This window comes from Homalodisca vitripennis, chromosome 1, assembly GCF_021130785.1.
Source record: "Homalodisca vitripennis isolate AUS2020 chromosome 1, UT_GWSS_2.1, whole genome shotgun sequence".
NCBI classification, from domain to species: domain Eukaryota; kingdom Metazoa; phylum Arthropoda; class Insecta; order Hemiptera; family Cicadellidae; genus Homalodisca; species Homalodisca vitripennis.
In genome coordinates this window covers 161,304,337-161,319,391 of record NC_060207.1, presented here as the reverse complement: position 1 = coordinate 161,319,391, position 15,055 = coordinate 161,304,337, and the positions used below count along the sequence as shown (strand labels likewise).

The 15,055-nt window shown below is 34.1% G+C and overlaps 1 protein-coding gene across 3 annotated transcripts in view; it reads right to left on the bottom strand.

Moving 5' to 3' along the window:
• LOC124375224 (protein tincar) overlaps nucleotides 1-15,055 on the bottom strand; it is a 450,528-nt gene that overhangs the window by 169,382 nt on the left and 266,091 nt on the right. For all 3 annotated transcript variants that reach the window (XM_046833357.1, XM_046833358.1, XM_046833359.1), the window contains exon 6: nucleotides 5,259-5,294. The gene's annotated coding sequence lies outside the window, so the exon portion shown is untranslated. The remainder of the gene's footprint in view (nucleotides 1-5,258; nucleotides 5,295-15,055) is intronic.

Below are 15,055 nucleotides of genomic sequence, written 5' to 3'. Positions count from 1 at the left end.
CAAAACCCCTACATCACACTCAACATCTGGTAAATTTTTCTTAACTTTTCTTTTTTTCATCACTGCAACCACTTATAGCACCTTTGCTTGTACTGGGAGTACTAGGTTCAAAAGTAGTTTCCGATTCTTGAGACAACAATTGTGCTCTTCTCTCCTTTCTTAATTTTAGTTGTTTCTTGTACATCTAAACTACCAATAGCCATAATTCTGGTTGTTCTTTGATCATAGATAAATTTCAACTCAATGTCTGGAATTTTTTCTAGTTTTATCACATTTACAGGCTACACTCAAAAAACAGTTGCCCTTACAGATGACAGTACCACATGTGTAATTCAAAGTTATTTTGCATTTACACGCAGCAATATCAAAAAGTTTTGCTTTTTGCATTCTGTATGAAAGCCTCAATTTTTTTCTTGTAAAAATCTTTTTCACAGTCTCGGTTATAAGATTTTTTTAATGCATTATAAGAGTTGTAATATGATTGGATCAATTGGACCACACGAGTGTGTGTGTGACTGTTGGAATTTGTGGCCTTGTTGTAAATTCCAACTACTTGAGTAGCTACACAATCGGCAATTGCTAAAAATCCTAATTCTTTCTTATTATTAGGGCTAAATAACAAAGAACGTTTATACTTCTCATCCAAGCAACAGAGCAGGATGTCCTCGTATGTTGGCAGCGACAATCCACTTAGTTCTTTGGGCACACCGGATGATAGGGCACGCAATAGTCTGTCTTGTGACACGGGGAGCGTTTGGACATGCCATTTCAAAATTACAACATATAAAAACACTTTATCAACAATGTTCATCACATCACTGTTTGATTGCACTAACAACGTAAGCACTAGCAGTAACGCGGATGATTTGCAACTGACCGCCCGCGTGTCCCGTAGCCGGGGCGAGTCTATCCGTCCAAGCGGAAGGGGAGTATGTTTTTGAGGAAAGCTAACTAGTACCTTACTTTCGGCCCTTTTGCGCGAATACAGTTTAGGATTATCTGTTCGGAAAGTATGTTTTCGTGTTGAGAGAACAATTTTGAATGGTTTTCAGTCTATTAAAAATATTAACTTACTAATTTTTATATTGAGGCATATATTTAAAAATCGTTTTTAAAAAATCATGAAAGATCGTTTTTTTACAAAAACGCCTCAACTTCAGGCCTTTTGCGCGGTTTCAGTTTAAAAGGAATGAGTCTAAATTTTATTTATATTTATTAAGGCCACTCTTTAAACCCTTTTCTAAGTATTAGACACCAAAAAAATTAAAATTTGAATTTTTGAGTGTTTTCGAAAATTGCCAAAATTTTTATTTTTTTCGTAACTTTAAGCCCTCTGCGCGATTTCAAATTTTGAAAATGATTTTATTTTATATTTTTTTCCTTAATAATGACGTCTATGCGCAAGTTTTTTGCGCTATTAGAATTTGATTACTCCAAAATAGGTTTTTTCGAGCCACCCTAATGACCACTACTGGTTCGAGAGAATTATATTTCCGACGCCAATCTTACTTTTAACATGTAGCCACGATCAAGAAAATACATCAAATTGAAAATAATAAACAATGTTTACATAGAACAGTTGGGTTACATTAGACATGCTCTTTTAATTAATATTTCACAACTATAGATGGAATGCTTCGCTACGTTAAAGACCAATGAGGCATAGCCCAAAGGGCTTTCGAAATAAGAATAGGCATATATTTATCCCAGGGACCGTAAGAATGTCAGTATAAAATTTAAATACAATCGGATGAATAGTTTACACGTGAAAGCAAAACAAACCAAAAAGGCACTTCTGCATTTTATGATATTATTAGGATTCAATGTTTCTTCGTTTTCTAGTGACCAAATTACCGATGTATTTATTTTAATATCACATTTCCTTGAGTCTAATTCCAAATTAACGCCATATGAATGCAGTTTTTTTTATAGAGATTGTGGAATGCCAAATACGTAACTCTGGATTAAACAAGGACACATAATTAATTACGAAAACAACATTGTATGATCCCACGCTCGCAGTTACCAATTATTGACAGAACGGAAAATGCATAATTTTGCTATATTTAGACAACATGACCATCAGTCATATTGCGATGGATGCCAGTACTTGTAAACAGAGTTTGATAAACAATTTCAATACTGTTATTGACTGAGTTTCTAACACACATAGTTCGTAAACAACATTTCAAGGATTAGTACTTAGGATAAAGGTACCTTCTATTATATTTAGTTTGAGCATTTGAATTGAAGCAGTAGTTTTTCAGTTTAATATTATCAGTAAAAAAATAAAAGTGTCGTGGGGCTGAGAAATATATTTGTGTAATCTAACATTAAAAGGTGGAACAATCGGACCTAAAAAGTAAATTTTTATACAAAAATTAGCTAATTTTAATGCAAATTATTATTTTTTATCGTAATATATAGAAGATGCGCATTAATTTTGTAGAAATGCCAACGATGTAAAGGCCAATATATACAGGGTGTACATAAAGTCCTGCACGGGTATAATATTTTCTGAACGATAACAGATAAATAAACAAGATTTGGTACATCAATACTACACCTAAAAAATCTACTTTTAGAAGGAACTATCAGTTTTCTGTAATATCATGGGGACGTCCCGCAAGGAGTCAGAAGGAAATCTTAAATAGGAGCATAGGTCAATATGGACGTCATTTTAAAGGGCTTATCTAGCAGAGTTTAATGCCGCAAACCGCACTCAAAAAGATTGATCCAGTACAAAATGGCGGCTGTTCAAAGATTTTACTTGGTTACATTTTATTAGTAGCCATAACCCCAGTAAAGCAAAACTGCAACCAAACAAATACTGCAGCTAACTACTACATTATGCTTGTCAGTTGTACAGAAGTGAATTATGACATTAGTTATCCTCAAGGATTACAAATTTGGTCCTAATATATTGATAACGGGGAAAACCTGATAACAGTAACAATTAGAAATCTCTTATCTTTGGGTCGCAGTTAGGACTTTCCTATTAGCCAGTCTATTCATAGTAGGCTATTCTAGTTTTCTTGATTTAGTAGTGCTGTCCATCCATTTTATCAGTGCGCTTTAGTACAAAAGAGTTTGTCGCATTGCTTGTAGTTCTTCAACTACACTATGTCGCTTGACGAACGTGAACGTATAACACTTCTTATGATGGTTGGTTGGGGAAATAATAGACGATCACACGAGGAAGCATGCCATTTATTTAATGACTACTTTCACGAGAGGCAGCCAATTTCTAGAACAACTGTAGGGAGAACTGTTCAACACTTTATGAATACAGGAAGTGTTTCCGATCGTCATAGGTCGCTGAGATTTCTAATTGTTACTGTTATCAGGTTTTCCCCGTTATCAATATATTAGGACCAAATTTGTAATCCTTGAGGATAACTGATGTCATAATTCACTTCTGTACAACTGACAAGCATAATGTAGTAGTTAGCTGCAGTATTTGTTTGGTTGCAGTTTTGCTTTACTGGGGTTATGGCTACTAATAAAATGTAACCAAGTAAAATCTTTGAACAGCCGCCATTTTGTACTGGATCAATCTTTTTGAGTGCGGTTTGCGGCATTAAACTCTGCTAGATAAGCCCTTTAAAATGATGTCTATATTGACCTATGCTCCTATTTAAGATTTCCTTCTGACTCCTTGCGGGATGTCCCCATGATAATACAGAAAACTGATAGTTCCTTCTAAAAGTAGATTTGATTTTTAGGTGTAGAATTGATGTACCAAATCTTGTTTATTTATCTGTTATCGTTCAGAAAATATTATACCCGTGCAGGACTTTATGTACACCCTGTATATATATATATATATATATATATATATATATATATATATAATATATATAATTTTCTCATCGTGCAGAACAATTTTAGCTCAAGCTTTGGTCGTATCGGAGCTCGGTGTTTCAGATGGCTTTAAATTCTCTGTTGCTTACGGAAATCACGAGCTAAGGCTGCCTGCAAATGTGCTATCGTCTCTTTGTGCATGAAAATATTGGAACATACTATAGTCATCTCACAGTACGTAGATTGTGATGTGTTTGGATTTAAGTTCTTGGTTGTTTAGAGAAATTATACCTTGCCTTCTCGGATGTGATGTTCCCTAAATATCGAAAAGTGAGAATCGAGTGAACCAAACAGTAGTAGTCAGTATTGAAGATATCGGGGTTCATCCTATCTTTTCTTCGCCTATTAAAATTTATACTTATTCCCGATTCCGTTTATGCTACTGGAAATGTAAATAAACAAATGTAAATGCCACATAGCATAATTTGTGATGCATTGATGAGCTAAAAGCATTAGCAAGAAAAAATTCCGTTTGAAATTTATTGTAAAGTTGTATTTACAGGCCATATAAAACAGACTGCAATTATTAGCATACAAAACACTTTTCAATAAAAAGATTTACAGTAAATGTGTTTCAAAACGTACGTTTATGTCCAAAGTTTGATATTAATATTACTTAAGAGAAATCAGGCAACTTATTTCCAAATCAAGTTTGCTGTGACGCCATTTTTTTAGATTTGGCAATCCTAAAATTAACTGCTTTTTCCCTTTAAACGTTGATTAAAAAAGTATATCATTGTTTATTAAATACTATTAGTTCCAAATGTTAAATATTACATATTTTTACTTTTCAAGTTATTCTTGTAGTATTTTACCCTCTCACAGATCTCTTACCTGGAGTTATCACTGTTATTGAACAATAGTTTTTGGCTTCAATTATGTAATTTTTATATTAGTTTGAACATCAAAAACATTGCGCAGTTGTAACATAAGGAACTGGCGAATTTTTATTTTTTGCAAAAACATTTATTTACTTTTGTTTGTTACAACCAATAGACTAAGACGGCAAGTTGCACGTATTATCTTGACTGTCATAAACTGAGCGAAAAAAAAAACTGATTCATTGAGCAAATTTTAATTCACTAGTTATATGAAATAATATGATATAATATATGTTGTGTAATTCCATATTATTTATTGGCTACTTCTCTGTGTAACAGTGTCGTATTACTACGGCAACAGACCACCTAAACTTCCTTTACAACACATGTATTATCTCACTTTTGCTTTACATAAATAACACAGCTAACTAAAAATACAGCACTGACGTATTATTCAAATAGCGTAAAGCTGTTTATGACTGTAAAACACAAAGACTACTTTGCTTCGGGTTTTTAAAAGTGTTAAAAGAGTACATTAGTAGCATAAAAATAAGTTGTTTTCTTACTACTTACTCAATTCGGCAATACAATGAAATGACTCGTCATATTCTGGAAAATAAAAACAGTTATTATTTTACAGTAAATATAAAACAGTAATCTTAAAAAATGGGACATTGAAACCAAATAATGCCTACTAGACACTAAAGTTTTAATTTTAACTATTATGGTTAAATATCTTCCAAATAGGAAACTAAATGAGCAGAAGAAAGCATCTACATGTAGAATTTATTAGCACGAACTAATCAACACTACAATAGATGTCAGTACTACAGTTGTAGAAATAGAATAGTATCAACAATATCTGACGTCAGACGGAAATCGATCAGTCCTCAACAATCAACGCTTGGGTGTTCCTGAGCCATATGCCATATTGATAGTCAAAGCAGGTCAGAAGCCGGCAAGGTGATGTCGGAAGTGCTACACCGGAAGTGACTCCACTTGTCTCACGCCGGATGCGGATGTCTCCGTGACTCTGTCTCACTCGCACCCACACAGGCTGACTGACGGCTCAATTATAGGTTCTCTCTCCAACACAACAGAGGAACCCTCCACGAGAGACAACACAATCAAGAGTGTGTATGGTTCACGACCCATACCAGTCGGAAAGGCCCGTCCTGGTCATATCGTTTGTTCTAAGTATAGTTTGACCTGGTGTTTGCTTTGACAGGTCATGGAGGAGGCCCCCGTTCTACCACAGCTTCCCATTATTCACTGAATTGTTAGTGACAATATAACTTATCCAGTAACATAAAACATATCATGTAGGATACAAATTTTCTATAGGAGAATGGAGTGAGCGCTTGTTTTACACGTGTATAGACACTACGGTACGATTGAATTATATTTCTGATACCCATGTTGATTGATTTTGCCTTGTTGCCACGATCAAGACAACATGTAAAAAAGTGTATATTTTTGTCAACTGTAATTTACACCGGTGTTAGTTTTTTTATACCATAATAATTTTGCTCTGTTTCCCCGATTAATCATATATATTATATCATCCTATATATAGATATATAGTATTATCATCATTAATATATCACAATTAGGAGTTCACAAATAATACAAGTTGAAAAAATATCGTATAAATCCACGTAGTAAGCAAGCACATGCGTATTGACAAATGGTTAAATTAGCCGGTCTAATTAGAGAGATTGGCCCGCAGTGTAATCAGCCTGTAACCGTGGATCACCGGTGGAAGCGATCCGCTGCGACGTGACAGGGGTAATCCACTTTGCCCAGGCCGCTCCACACCCCGCAGTCGGATACGTCTATCCGTGAAACATTTAAAATAGTTCCTCCAATCACAAAAGTAACATATGACATATCAGAATATAAATGGTATGTTGTAGGACGAGATGGAAGAAGACGTATGAAAGAGATATCAAGATGAAGAAGCCCGACAGGAAATTTACTTCATACTCCAGTCTGTATCAGAGAGGGTTTCATTTTTATTACGTTACCAAGGTCTCCAGGGATGTTTGGCATTCCATAAGTAAGACATTTTTTGTGAATAATACAAAACAAAATGTGAGAATAACTTTATACACGTTAATTAAATACAAAGAATACATATTAATATGATTACATTTCTTAATGCGCTAGTCTGTAAAAAAGCTAAAGTGGTTTTTAAGTTAAAATCATAATGTATTTTTAAAGTAGAAATAGGTGATGACAAATTTTTTAAGTTTTATAGCAGTTAATTTTATGGCTTGCTTGTTTAATTGAATAATGTCTTAACTTTGAAGTAAGAGAGATATTTAATACTTAACATAATTGCCTCATAAAATTAATATTTCAGACGTATTTATTAATATTTCAACAAGTTATAAAATAAAATAATTTCCGACATTTTCTTACTAAGTCTTCTTAGCACGCATGACTCCAATCTCATAGTAGAAATAAGTTCAGCTAGTGTCACCATCAGCTGTTTATATTCTTTTATTTTTTTTCTCTTTTTTTTCTCTTTTTTTAAGCCTCAGCTACACAGCTATGTAGGCTTCGATGTTCGCTGGTTTATCTCGTGTATATACATGATTGGCCCTCCCCGGGATTTGAACCCGTGATGTTTATATTCTCCATTATAACCCTTTCCTCCCACCAGTTCTTATCTTATTTTGTCCTCATCTTTGTTCAAATCTATTATGGATCTAATAAGCTGTTTCATATGTTTCAGTGGCTTGGCGTTTTCCAAAAGTAAACACAACTTTCTTTCCGTCTTATGTTATTTCTCATCGAAATACGGGAAGAATAAACATATAAATATTTTGTAGCTTGCATGTGTCTATTGTGCGAAGGTTTTAAATGGTGCAATTAATTAATGGTTGTGATTACTTTTTTATTTAAAAGTCTTAGCTATTGAATAAGACAGTAAATGAGGAAAAATGTTTTGTATAATTCAATGAAGAATTGCAGGCATTCTATACAGGAAATTTAGATAAGTTTACTGGGCATTATTCATCTGCCATGAATTAAATGGCAGATGACATACATTTTTCAAGGTTCTAACTTCAGGGAGGGATCCGTTAATTAATGATTTATATATAATTTAACACAAATATATATTATAGAAAATAAATTTTTTAAAATGTTATGTATATGTTATAATATATTTAAGTTATTACGGAATTATAGGGTTATATCCAAAATCTTGCATATACAAGATTTTAAAAATCTATCCGAAAACCGATTGCGCGTCCTTGACATTCCTCGGTGAACTCGTCAGTTACAACGCGGGTTGGCGTTTGTTGCCAGCAGCATAAGTCCGCTTCCTTAGATAACGAGATTTTAACTTGTTGTTTGCGGATAATTTCACCACAAACATTTAACATAATCATGATAATTGTACTTGTTTCCAGCGTTGTTCACGTGAGTAAAACCTGAAATAGTAATAAAAGGAAACATGTTTTTGTATGAACTTTAATAAATAATCACTTACCGAATTAGAATTAAAGAAGAATGTATATAACAATAGTGTAGTGTGTAGTAATATGCGTATATTTTTAAGGATAAGAAGTTTATAATAAAATAGAACCATTTCTACTAATATATTGTGTCTTGTCAATTATTTATTCAACGACCAAACTCGATCAGAATTAACTGTTAACTTTGATGTATTAAATGAAGGATGGCCAACTATATTCAAGAGTGAACGTAGCAGATAATATTCCGACGTATCTTTGGCCTAGGGATAGCTCTCTGGGCATATCTCCCGGGGATGAGCAACTCGGTTTTAAGAGTGAACGAATGTAGCAGATAATATTCCGCCATGTCTTTGGCTCGGGGATGGATCTCAGGTTGTATAACTGGGGAATGGTCAACATGATTTTATGAGTGAACGAACGCAGCAGATAATATTCCGGCGGGATTTTGGCCCGGGGATGGCTCTCAGGTTGTATAACTGGGGGATGGTCAACACAATTTTATGAGTGAACGAACGTAGCAGATAATATTCCGGCCATGTCTTTTGGCTCGGGGATGGCTCTCAGGTTGTATAACTGGGGGATGGTCAACACGATTTTATGAGTGAACGAACGCAGCAGATAATATTCCGGCGGGATTTTGGCCCGTGGATGGCTCTCAAGTTGTATAACTGGGGGATGGTCAACACAATTTTATGAGTGAACGAACGTAGCAGATAATATTCCGGCGTGTTTTCGGTTGCGGGATGGCTCTCAGGTCATGTCCCCGGGGGGGTTGCCAATACGATTTTAAGAGTGAACGAACGTAGCAGGTAATATTCCGGCGTGTTTTCGGTTGCGGGATGGCTCTCAGGTCGTGTCCCCGGGGGATTGCCAATACGATTTTAAGAGTGAACGAACGTAGCAGGTAATATTCCGGCGTGTTTTCGGTTGCGGGATGGCTCTCAGGTCGTGTCCCCGGGGGATTGCCAATACGATTTTAAGAGTGAACGAACGTAGCAGGTAATATTCCGGCGTGTTTTCGGTTGCGGGATGGCTCTCAGGTCGTGTCCCTGGGGGATTGCCAATACGATTTTAATAGTGAACGAACGTAGCAGGTAATATTCCGGCGTGTTTTCGGTTGCGGGATGGCTCTCAGGTCGTGTCCCCGGGGATTGCCAATACGATTTTAAGAGTAAACGAACGTAGCAGATAATATTCCGGCGTGTTTTCGGTTGCGGGATGGCTCTCAGGTCGTATCCCCGGGGGATTGCCAATACGATTTAAAGAGTGAATATTAAGAGTTTAGCTAAATACTGAATACATGTAAAAAATATGTTGGAACATTCCAGAGAATAATCATTGGCAAAATTTAGCCGTCTTGATATCGGGTCTACATAAAAACGAATAAAGACATGAAGTTTTTTTTATACGAAACGTGATTGGAAAAAATGTGTAAAAAATGTAGTAAAAATCAATTTCTTGGACCATATTCCATTTTAAAACGTAATTTCGTATGCTTACATTCTTATATTCAGCGATTTATCGTTGAGCCTCGTTACAACGTTGCTGAAATTTGTTACAGGTACATCAATCGGTTATATAGTTTACAGGTATATGTTTTTTAAGTTCCTGTCCTAGTGGAAGAAATTTAAAAAGCTGTAATTATTAAATAAAATAAATAATTTACGTAAAAATCAAGAACATCACATTAATTATTATTGATTACTACTTTAATGATCGGTATGCCAACGTATTTGGATCTACGCTATTAAAGAGTACGATTCAATAGTAGACATTTATCGATGTATATTTAATCTAGAACGGTGAAATACACGGGCATCCCGTTACAAAGTCTCACCATGAATGAATTTATATTGACAGTATATTTTATTTGCATGATAATGCTTCCTTTAAAATTGATATAATTTATATTTTAACCTAGAAGTACGCCACGCCACGTGTCACGTAACAGGCCTCGCTGAGTTTCAATGCAAAAATTTAAAGTCTATGGCTCATTTCATTATTATCATATAGAACGTGAATGCAATTGAAGTCTTTCTCAAGATATCTTGCCATATGATGTAAAATTAATTTTGTTCGTTAAATTATTTTGTTTTCATATCAGTGTTTAAATAATGAAAGTCTACAGGACAAATGTAAATAAACTATTTTTAATATTTTGGGATAGTCAGGCTGCATGTGTTATGTCACTTGTTAAAATATCTTATATATACTGGGTTCATTTACAAATCTATTTATGCTGTTATTTAATACACATTGTGTAATCGTTGCCAACATTGTTACACATAAGACCAATGTTAAAATATTCGCTAATGCTTAGCCATTTGTTTCTATTATATGTTTTGTAACTATTTGTTGCTTTACAACCCAAATTGAATAGTTTGTAATGTTGTACAAATCACATATATAATTTTGTAAACGACAATTTGTTCAAATAGAGTGCCACACTGTTGCTGAAGCATTGGAGGATTCTGTTTGAACATTTAAAATTGAAAAGAAACTGAGATAATTATATAAATAAAACATGGTGTTGACATGAGGGCCCTAATGTAACCGAGGGATTTTATTATAAGGAGCTTGTGGTGAATGCTACAAACCCGAGCGTGTATTTCCATTTCCATGGAGATACATTCATTGATATTTCCATCTCAGAGATGGAACCTTCTATCATGTTTGTAATGTTCTCAGGCAACATTATCTGTATTCGATAACGTGTAATGGCACAATGGTGAGTGCCGAGCAGAGAGATAGATACAAGAAAGTGTGAAACGATGTCAGAGTATTATTTAGTGCTGTAGCGTTGGCGTTCAGAAGAGATGAGTTTTGTTGATGCATCTATGTTTGATTTGTAACGAATTGTTTGACAGTACATTACACTTTTGCGAGAGAGAGAAATAGTTTTAGTTTTAACTAATCAAGAAATCGTTAAATTTTGAATTTAAAAATAATTTAATCTACAATGATCATTGGGTATGCGTTAGCGAAGCCTATCATTCTTGAGACTGGACAAATTTAATTTATGTTTGTCTGCCTATATTTAAATTGTGCATGAATATTCCTTTCTCTTTGTCTAAAAATGACAGGATATAATCACGGGCCAGAGAGGGACACCAGGTTTGTGGAGGATTTTGGAATGGTGATGAGGTAATTTAGATTTTAACTTATCTGAAAACAGCTTAATATATTCTTAAGGTGCTCACTACTTTGCGTTCAAAGGAATCAGTTTGGTCTTGATTTAGAGTTGTATATTTGCCATTATTAACGTTTTCGAAGTATTTTTCTTATATGATTTTATTTACACTATTACTTAATTTTAACCGTTTACTTTAGATAGTTCTAACGTTAGTGATTCACCTGGGGAGAGATCACATTGCAGATCTTGAAACATAGTGTTACTAATTTTGTGAATCACTGACGAACGCAAATTTCCGGAAAGTTCTATTTCTTTCACAATATTTACATTGTAACAAAACCAACTTCAAACACAGAAAAATGCATATTTAATTCATCAGTTTGGTATATTTATGTTTTTATATTTTTTATATTTTAAAGGATAAGAAAGACTAAAAATTTATAACTGTTACAGAATTAAAATTGTATGAGTTGGATGAGAGAAATACGCAATATTGGGAACGGAGTTTTAGTTAAATTTCTACGCCGCGACCATTAATCTCCCACGCTTCTGTTTTAGACTCCAGCTGTAAGATAGAACGCCCCCTTAAACCGTACATTTTGAACTGTCAGTGGCTTTTCATGTTCCCAACAACGAGTTCCAGAAGTCAATGGAACATCTTAAAATCAATCAAAGATCTAATTGTATCACATATTACGTTTTAAAATTATAAATGATTATAACGGTATGAAACAATATAAAAATACTACAACCATATTCAATTTTTCATTGTTGACTACTAATATATATATATATATATATATATATATATATTTGAGATTCCACAGAAAAGGAGCAATTAAATCTGGCGTAAATATGTTAAAATAGTGTTACAATTGGGTGTTCTTGAAAAATATATTCACCTCCTTTACCAAAAGGGTGAAACACATTTTGACTCTTCATTTTTATTCTTCTTTATTGTACAATATTGTATTTTAAATTAACTTCAAGTACAACATGGTACGTATTAATTCCATTGTTCAAAACGGTATGGTACTGCTATATTTATTAATTACTTCTAAATACCCAGAGATATTTGTACATTGTATATGAGATTTTTGTAAGAAAGATTGAGCAGCTGACTGGCAAGATCAGGCAACTGATAAGTGATACTTTACATTAACAAAGAGCTTTATCCATCACAGAGAGACATTGACGGAAGTGGCGAGTATCGTTGGATTATACATCTATTTCTTACACCTAACTTTCCATCCACTTTCAATCTATCACGGTACAGGTTTATATAAAACAGTCCTCGTGTTATTTGCATAGTGGTTTTCATGGCAAACGAATGAATATTACTGTATTATTTTGTTTTATAATTAGAGATTTGGTAAAAAAAAATCAAATACAACAGTAAAGAAATCTGTTTAATTAAAAATGCTTAATATTACAAAAAAGGTAAAGGTAAGAGATGTCATATTTTCCCAGGCGGAGTACAGCAAAGAAACCCTCTCTAACACTGTACCAATGAGAGGGAATAGAGTCTACTTGCAAGGACAAGATCTCTCAGCGGTCATTCATCCAAGGAGCAGCCGCGATCGACGTTACTTGACTCCGGATATTATTTTGTGATAACGGCCATATCCGCTACACTGCTCCATTGGCAATATTAATCACTTACAGTGCAATATATATGCGACTGGTGATTAGATAAGTTTTTAATTTGGACAAAATTTCTTAATACGATTGCTTTTAACTATAGAAAGGCATAATCAGGACCTAGATAAAAATTAGATGCCACTAAATATTGGGTTGGTAACGCACAAAAAGATCACTTACAGTTGAAATCACTTTTACGTGCACACATTTAAACATAATTTTAACACTACTTTTAAAATTAAACACACATTTTATATTATGTACTCAAATGTAAGATAGATCAATATGAATATTATTAGGATATGGTAATCATTCTGTAATACAAATATATGGTTTTATCCTGTAAGCTACACAATGGTTTTTTTATAGATTCAATTCCAAATTTTGAAGAGTTTATTTGCTCAGATAAGTAAAGAGTCTACAATAACAAAAGAATTACCAGTTATGTTATTAGATGCAACATAAATTAATTGGCCAAAACTCCAATTAAAATGGCAGTTACAAAAAGCCCATCGATAGATGATTTAAAAGAATAACAGGTATTCAAAAATTGGTAAAAAATTACATCTTAAAAGATATAAAAGGATTACAACCACAGTGGATTGCATTTATCCTCTTCTTCAGTTGTTAATAACCTTAACAGCTAATCAATATGTAGCGATGAATTAGCCCAACTTCAAAGTTGACAACAGAAGTTAGACATCAAAAATATAAGCATAAGGCATATGGACCATGTTTGGATGGTCCGAAGTGATTATCAACCATACCACTCCACAGAACAAGCAAACTGAACAGCAGACGCTCACACACTCGAGAAGTTAAGACACTGAGAGAAAATCAAAATATGCATTTCCTGTGACAACACGGTCATCATCTGAAACAAAAAGGAACGGAATGGAAAACATTTCGCGGGAGGAGAAAGCAGCCGCTTTCGGCATCCTATATTTGTTCTTGATCTCAATGTTATACCTGTGTATGGTTGAACTTAGGTAATGATTTTTGACACCTTAAGAAGTGTTTCCAACCCTCGAAACGTAACGTTCTAGGTTTGTAAATGTTTGAGACATTGCTATCCTTTCAAGCCCATCCATCACTTTATAAAAAGTAAGAACTACTGTAATGCGATGGATAAGAAATGTTATCACCGAGTTTCAAGAGGAAGAAATGTCAAACTGATATGTAACAGTTTTTGTATTCGAAGATACATAACTAGGTGTTGCCTAATGCATTACTAGTTAGTAAAATCGACAAATCGAAGTTCGTATTTTAAGAGAGTAGGATAGTGTACATATAGGATATGTGTAAAGTATGGATGATATTTAGTTTTACTATCAAAGGTCAATACATTTTCGTGTCATTTAATAAAACCACAATAAGCAATGGCAACTAATGGAGTCCAACACATTTAGTAATTCAAACCATTCCGAGCCCGGATGTAATAAGTAACTGAAATTCAGAGGTGATGTAAATTTCTCTTAGCCACCCAAGATTATACTCCTACATATTCACAAGCTCTCATACCATTGAAGGGGATAGAGCGAGAATTGGGATCACATCGAATGAGACAATAATTATACAATACTTTTTTATATAACATAATAAATAATACATTAATATGTGAGTTTTTAGTGAGAAATAGTTAACAGAATATGTTGTACGTATCAAATTTGTGTATTTAAATTTGAGTATAGTTTTTGTAATTCATTCATAGGGCCTCTCGTGGTCACAACGAAATTGAGTGGACACTACAACCTTGCTAAAAGTAGTACAATATTAGGTTAACATTCTTTAACTTGGCCGCGTTGCGTGCGAAGAAATGACTCACACATACATCCGAGTCAGAGGGAATTCCCGATCCTTTTTTAACACAAGGGGTTATTCTCAGCAACTCCCACAGCCGTAACGTTGCGAATGGGGACTAAAATCTGGCATCATGTGAGAATAATACGTTCTCGATGGAATCGCTAAACAATTTCGCAGTACTTACTAGGGTGTCTAGTAAATATTCGATCAAATTTCACCAGATTATTTGCTAGGTATAAATGTATAAAAATTCCATGTAACGTACGGTTCTATCTTGTTTAGACCTCTGTCTGAGAGTGAGCAGA